This window comes from Ptychodera flava, chromosome 7 (assembly GCF_041260155.1).
Source record: "Ptychodera flava strain L36383 chromosome 7, AS_Pfla_20210202, whole genome shotgun sequence".
NCBI classification, from domain to species: Eukaryota; Metazoa; Hemichordata; class Enteropneusta; family Ptychoderidae; genus Ptychodera; species Ptychodera flava.
Window position 1 is genome coordinate 7,394,281 of NC_091934.1, and position 7,855 is coordinate 7,402,135.

Consider the following 7,855-nt stretch of genomic DNA (forward strand, 5'->3'; position numbering starts at 1 on the left):
GAGGAGCCAGAACTTACATGCCATTAACTTTTGTATGTGTAAAGCAAAATATTGAACGCGAGAAATATGCCACTGAAACAATAATTACAACAATTTTAGTCGCCTTAAGGATGAATTCATAATGATTTTGATTTGGTTAATGTAGTTTGAATTCGATAAATTCTTGTGTTGACTTCTGCAGTATCCGATATCTAGTGAATGCCCTATCATATCATTGAAGGCGCCATTGAATTTTCCTATCGCATGAAAACTGTCGTTATGAGGCAGAGGGGTTTAGACTTCAACGAACGAAAAACTTTGGTCATACATCAATTTTTGTTGCCAGTGACCCTGTAGACTCCGAGAGAGCGAAAGAAATGACGGGCGGTATAATAATGAAAAAAGCAAGATCTCCTGCTTATCAATAATAGAAGATTTACATCATAGTTTGTAATAAAGAGATATATAAAAGACTTTCAAATTTTATCTCACCTAACAATATGAAAGGGTATAATAATTAATTCACTATATTTGTGGTAATTATCATTTATAAACTGTAAAACTTACGCTGCAGTTTATTCATCATGTTACAACTCTTGTTTTATTAGCAGTAAAGTTAGCTGATGTTGGTATGTTTTAATTCATTATAGGAAGTTTAATTTTCTTGAGGAAGTTATTTCTTTGAAGTCAATACTTTCAACAGACTAAAAAAAATCAAATTTATCTTCAACACTGTTAGTGTTAGCTGTCAGTTTTGCTTTAAGTACAGTGTTTGACAGTAATTGTAATTTTTGGATAGTATGTCTGCCTTTATCGATTGCTAAGTCATGATTACTTATAAGTTGCCTGGTGAGTGTGTTTCCTTTTCGCCCCTTGTGTTAAGTATGATTCTGAAGTATTTATTTTGACATACTTTCCAATATACTGTTTTCATTTTTTATCAATCCTGTCAAAAGACATCTTCTGAATGTTCAAATGATGGTACCTTGTGAAGGAGTAAAACAATTCCAGTTTCTATGTAAATACCGGGATCCAATGTTAGTATTGTTAAGTAATAGCTCTATAAAGACTTTTTTGCAAGAGCGTTAGATAGGAGATGTACAGCGTGAAATTAGTATTTAATAATGTTGAGTTTTGAAATCGAGTAGACGCGGATAATGTACTAGTTTGCCCCTCACAGCTGAACTGAAAGCTGTCTGTTTTACTGTAGAATATCTTTACATAATTTTGTGCTTTTTAAAGTATTTACAAAATTTGATGTTCGTGATAAGTGCTGTTCTATCCTACACTCTTACTTTAATTAGCACCGGAGATATGTCTAACGTTTAACCAATTATTAGTGCAAGTGTTACCATAGTTTAATATATTTCTATGGATGTAGATTTTCTAAATATTATTGCTTGCATTGTTTGTAAGTTTACAATTCGAACAGAATATATAAATTGAATTTAAAGCTTTCTGCAACTCACCTTTGTAGTATACATTTAGAGAAGGTAAAAACGCTGAACAACGAGTTAAGAAGATTATTGTTGAAAATTGACGGTTCATATTTTGCCTTATCCAGATAGGTTTTTACATCATTGGACTAACAGTTGAACTGAGTCACCCTTAAAAGACAGCGATATCTAAATAATCTTATTTTCGAAATTAGGAAATAGTTATTAATTATAAAATCACACTTTGTGTCTGAGTGTAAGTCTACACAATTTAATAATGACAGTATTTCCGAGAAGTGTGTTAAATAGACTACACCTCCAAACTGAGTTTAAAAGCTTTTGAAAAATCGACAACACAGACGTAAATATTTTTCTGCTTTTATAAATCAATGTCTTCGGAGAAAACACGATCTGCAGTATGAAGAATTTAGCAAACAGCAGCTTTAATTCACTTTAATGTGTTAAAAAGATTATAAGCGTTTCTATCTTTTGATTTCCTTCAAAACTGAAGTTGTGGTATAGATATATTGCTAGACTTTTGGATTACGTTCGAGCAGGAGTTCAGCAGGGGGGGGGGGTTAGACTCTTTTAAAGCAGCACATAAGCAAATGGTTTAATTTATTTTATAAATCAGGCGCGGTCATTTCATGATTGAATGTCGAGAAACTGTTTTTATGTTACTGCAATCGAATTTGACTGAGATCTTCAGACCGAAAGTTCGTATAATATCATCAGGACGTAACATTTCGTTGTATGAATATCGGTTAGTGATCCAATGCTGACAATTTGTAGCCAGGCTTACATATTTTTCGTATTCTCCAAGCGCAGTTCTTGTGCTTACTAGCACAGTTCATCAATCGATGTAAACCATAGTAATAGCTTGACGGGGGCTATGTATAGCACAACGTCATTTTGAGCAAAATTTGGCTAGCAACGTCCTAATACGGAGGTATGAAAGAAGAGCCTGCAGTTACCTGGCCTAAAACGGTGCACGTACAATGGAAATTGACTCAGAAATAACAGTTGTTTGCTAATGGAATTTCCAATTATTGCACAAAAAGCAATACATTGAGTATATATTTTTGTTCCATCGCAACGTAATTTATTCATTATTGTGACCTGTGTACAGAACCAAAACGGATTGGGAAAAGTCTATACGTGAATATTCACACATGACTTGCACAACCATGTGATTGACGGCAATTTTTCAATTCACAGGCTTCTCATTTAATTTTTCAAACAAATTCCTTGAAAAGTATCGTGAAGTGTCAAATTTTCAAACAAGGAGCATTTATTTGTCTTTAATGTTTAAAAGTATTGTAACTTTTTAAATGAAAAGCAAAAAAATAGCATTATTTTCTGGAGTTCTCAGAGTGGACTTGGTCGGAGGTATGTTGAAAAAAGTGAGCGTGGAACCATTTTGCTGTATTTTATATCCCACAACCCCTTTGAAACAAGGCTGTAAATAATACAACCAATATTGTTAAAAGTCCAAAAGCATCAAAATACATACACGCAATGGTATTACCGACCAACTTATTATCATTGTTTTAAAAGGTGATGAGGGATAAATCATAGATTTTAAAGAAAACTGGGATCTGCGGGTAAATAACTATGACAGAGGCGTTCTGTGGCTATGAGTACTGACAGGTCTCTGATAAATAAAGCAGCGACGTTCCGAGGAAAAAAAATCAAGCATATACGCAGAGAGTAGGTGTAGGCGCAGGGGAAGATGTTGTATAACCAAAATTTATAACAGCGCAGACAACAATTGACAAACTTGAGGGTACCAGTTCCTGCAAAATGGCCGACTATTTCAAGCTTAACTCCGATTACTACGAAGTACCTGGGCATTTTACTTTCAAAGGTGTTTATCTTGTCCCAGCTGTCAGAAGGGATACACTAGAAAGGCCGGAGCTCTACCAGATAAAGTCGGATGATATTTTTGTTGTGTCATTTCCAAAATCGGGTAAGTCTTAGTGATACGTATGCAGTAATGGTTGGTGGTGGAGAAAACGGCAAACGTTGGGCAAACTGCAATTCGGTATCATTGAGTGTACCTCCCTATCCTCGAGTGCAAGTTTGCAGAAGAATAATGAGAAACAAACTATGCACAGGCTAAGACGAATTCAGGTTTCAATAACTTGACCATTTATTTAACCTTTGCTCAATGCGCAAAGGAAAAGGTGAAGTGACCTCTTGACACAAGGGAATGATCGCAACAGACAAAGTACAGTAGCCTAAAGGGCACAGTTTAATAGGCAGTGAACTCAAAATGATCGCAACAGACAAAGTACAGTAGTCTAAAGGGCACAGTGTAATAGGCAGTGAACTCAAAATGATCGCAACAGACAAAGTACAGTAGTCTAAAGGGCACAGTGTAATAGGCAGTGAACTCAAAATGATCGCAATAGACAAAGTACAGTAGCCTAAAGGGCACGGTGTAATAGGCAATGAACTCAAAGGCACGCGTAAAGGAAAGGTCAGTTTACACTATGGTCAAGCTGAACGAATATGTTCGACCTGCTATATAAGCATAGTAATCTTGTAGTATGTTACAGTATAATAATCGCAATCATACCAATCCATAATCCGATAACTGTAGGTCAATTTAGTAATACAATAGTTGTAAATATAGACACAAAACAGCACAGAACAGACAGTAAATCACCGGTACACACAACAAAGTCAAATTCATGACTTGTTTGTACTATTACAGTTTGATAAGTCACACACTTTGGCATGTGACTGTGGCATAAGCGTCCTCAGTGCTTCGCCACTGCATTAATAGAGTCTGACTGACCTCGTGTCTGTCAAATGTCAGGGATGCATAAGTCACCCGCAACGTGAGATTTCGTAAGACATTTGCTTGTTCTTGAATGGAGCCAAATACTGCAAATGTTTTACTCCTGTAAATTGAAATTTTCAAAATGTGTACACTAAGGGAGCCGTCATTATTTACGGCCGGGGAGGTCGGAGGCATTTCATTGGAAATTCCGAAATTTCGAGTAACTTCCCTTGCCAACCATTATGAATTTGAGTAACCCCCTTTCTCACTCAGAAATTTGACCGAACCCCCTAGAAAAGTTAAATACCAATATGTTTGTGAAATTTATAAATATACAGCATTGGTAAAAACCTTTTTCAAATCCTGAAGCACCCTGCTAGATTATCACCGGTTATGACGGTTGAAAAAGGCGATACCAACAAAGTGAAAGTCAAAGTGACAACAAAATACAGATATAAAAGCTCACACTATAACCAGTATCCAACCATATAGTATTGTTTAATTTGGATGGGTATCATAACAGGGTTTTTACTAAGATATCTAACTGTCTGAGCAGAATTTGAAAGTACAAGGGAAGAGAACACGCGAGAGGCTTAGAGGGAAAGTGTCAAAAGGGGGCTGTCCCCTTAAGATGCTCTTGCATGGAAAATTTTGAGAAATTGACGTGTGCAATGGTGCAGCCGGGTGCAATCTGAGAGCTGTTTTAATTTGTGTTTTTTTTTGCTTAGTAAAACTGTTAGAACACCCCAAGGGGAGAGCACGAGATAGTGTACCAAGTTTGAGAAATTGATGTGTGTACTGGTGCAATCTAAGAGGCGTTTCAATTTGTTTTGCACTAGGTATAATTGTTGAAATTGATATGGAACACGGATATTTTTGTTACATTGTTTGCATAGTCAGTGTTTTGACTCATAATATTCAACAACCAAATAATGACAATACATTTTGTGAGAAACACTTCTCAATTTGCAAGAGTTTTGAAGACCAAAGAATATGCAGGAATGGAAAATCTGTGACCTTCTTGTGTCTTTTCTTCAGCTGCCAGCTTTTATTGAAAAGCCTGAACGGTATGGTTAGTTGCCAAATGGTTTTTGAACTGACGTCAATTAAAATTAAGTTTCCGTGATAATAAAGGATAAATTCACATCAGGTCAGTTTGTCCTAGATCCTGTAAAAATTTAGAAATCGACGTGTGTATTGTGCAAACCGGTGCAATCTTAGAGGTGTTTTCAATTTATCTTTTGCTAGTAAAACTGTTAGAACACCCCGAGGGGAAGAGCTTGAGCATAGAAAAGTTTGAGGAAATAATGTGCGCAATGGTGCACTCTGAGAGGTGTTTCAATTTTTTCGCACGAAAAATTGAGTTCCCCTTTCTTCCTCTCCATATTTTGATTTCCTCTTTGATGTTTTCAATATTTGGAATGACCCCCTCACATTCCTCCAAGCCCCTTCCCAGGCCGTAAATAGCACACAGATAAGAAATCCATATTACCCCTGTTGTACGTCATCAACCGGAACTTTTTTTCCTTCAATGGTACCGTTCGTACGTGCAGGTCGCGACACAGACCGTTTTGTCGGTTTTGCTCTCATGGTATTTTGACAAAAAGATGACCCGATAAATCCAGATATGGAAACATAGAAGGCATGCCCAACGAAATTTCGAGTCGCTAAAGCTTTAGCTATTCCCAAGAATCGAATGAGGATACCGTCGATCGTTTTAATGGCTCAGTAATGTCACGGCTCAATGTGGACGTCGTCGTACCTGGCGATCGCCAAGCGACGTCGTACTTGGCAATCCCGGTTGGCGATAAACCCGAAAGATACACCTCAACGAAAGTTCAACTTAAAAAATGAGTACCGTATAATCTTCGGGAAGGCGACATAGAAGGCACAAGCATAAAGTCATTCGACGAACAACGATAAATTTCCTTCATCACAAAAAATATTCCGTTGTTTCTCGATCGGAATCAAACTTTCAGCGTCATTACGCTGTGGTGAAGACTAAGCTGTCGAGCTGTAGCCTTAACTCTGCAGTGCAGCGCTGTAGAATCCGATGTATTTCGAAAGTTGACTCGGACAACATTCACAACAGAACAGAGTTCCCGTCAAGTAACAAAATTGGGATGTACCTACGGGCGATATATGTGTCACAGCAAACATCAAAGTCCGTAAGACGAAAACATTGACGACCGAGATGGCCACCGGCGGATACCGGTGACGGCAGTGCCCACTACAAGCGTATAAGCTTACACTCTGTGTGTCATTGATCTGAATCTTTCGGGCTCGCCAAGGTCGTAAACTTGTGATATTTTAAAAGCCACGGCATCTCTAAGAATGATAACTACTGTTTCGATCGTGTCATTGCATTAACTTCATAAATATAATTGTAAATATTCTAAATAACTCAAAATACTATGGTTATCTGTCGCTAGCGCGGTGAAAGCTATGTCCGCCGATGGCAGACTTGCCTTGGCATCGGTCCAGCGGGAGACAATGATTGACACGCACACGTGACCGAATCTGTATGTCTGATTGGTAGAGAATGAAGGTATACCTGTGAACATTTGCACATCACCTGGATGACGAGCCGCTTTACGCATTAAATGAAAGTAATCCGCGTAAATAAGACAAAATCGCGATAAAATCATGCACTTTGTTATAATAATCTTGATCTATCCACATAAAAGAAAAATAAGAAGACTGTTCACATGTGATAAATGTATAATCCCATGGAATTTTTCTCTGTTTGACATCATCGTATACAGTGTTTTTCACGGAGCCGCACAACTCGCCTTCGTCTCGAAGTTGTACCGCTCCGCGAAAAACGCTCGTATACGATGACATCAAACAGAGAAAAATACCATGTGATTATATATAGAGAGAGATAGAAAGATAGATTAGATAGGTGGATTGGTAGATTCGTAAGTATATGTCAATGGTATATAGACCATCAGACAGAGAGACAGACAGAGAGACAGATAGATAGATAGATAGATAATAGATAGATAGATAGATAGATAGATAGATAGATAGATAGATAGATAGATAGATAGATAGATAAGGTAAGATAAGATAAGATAAGATAAACGTTCGTTGCAAGTATTGCTGGCAGAGTGCTCGATGGTAAAGGTCCAGAGCAAAATAGTGTAGTTTTAGCTGGAACTAAGACAGATTCAAGGTTAGGCGTTGTATTACTGGTCAGTTTTATATGAGTAGAACCTTCACTTATCAGATACTTTAGCCTACTCAACAAGAATGCGGGTGCTCAACGGAAAATATGTATTGTACTGGACTGAATATGCAAATGAGCCTGAAATTAAATGGCAGTGAAAAATGAATGGGGAGTGGCAGATGGTGATTATTTGTCTGTCTCATGAATAACAGTCAGTTTTACAAAATTCTTTAGGAGAAATTTGCTAGGGTGGCGACATGTGTTAACGAGTTCATTGCGTTTGTTAAGGCTGGCCAATTGGGGTTTGCATATTATAAAATATTCTCCCAAAGACATACGTTGAATCTGTTGCTGATGCGGTTGTAGGGTTTAGGATTTTCCATGTGATGTTATAATTGATGTTGTTTCCTTTAATGTCCATATATATTTACTGAGTTCTGTGCTATTCTTTTTGGCTGAGTTCTTGACAGGTGTTTTGTG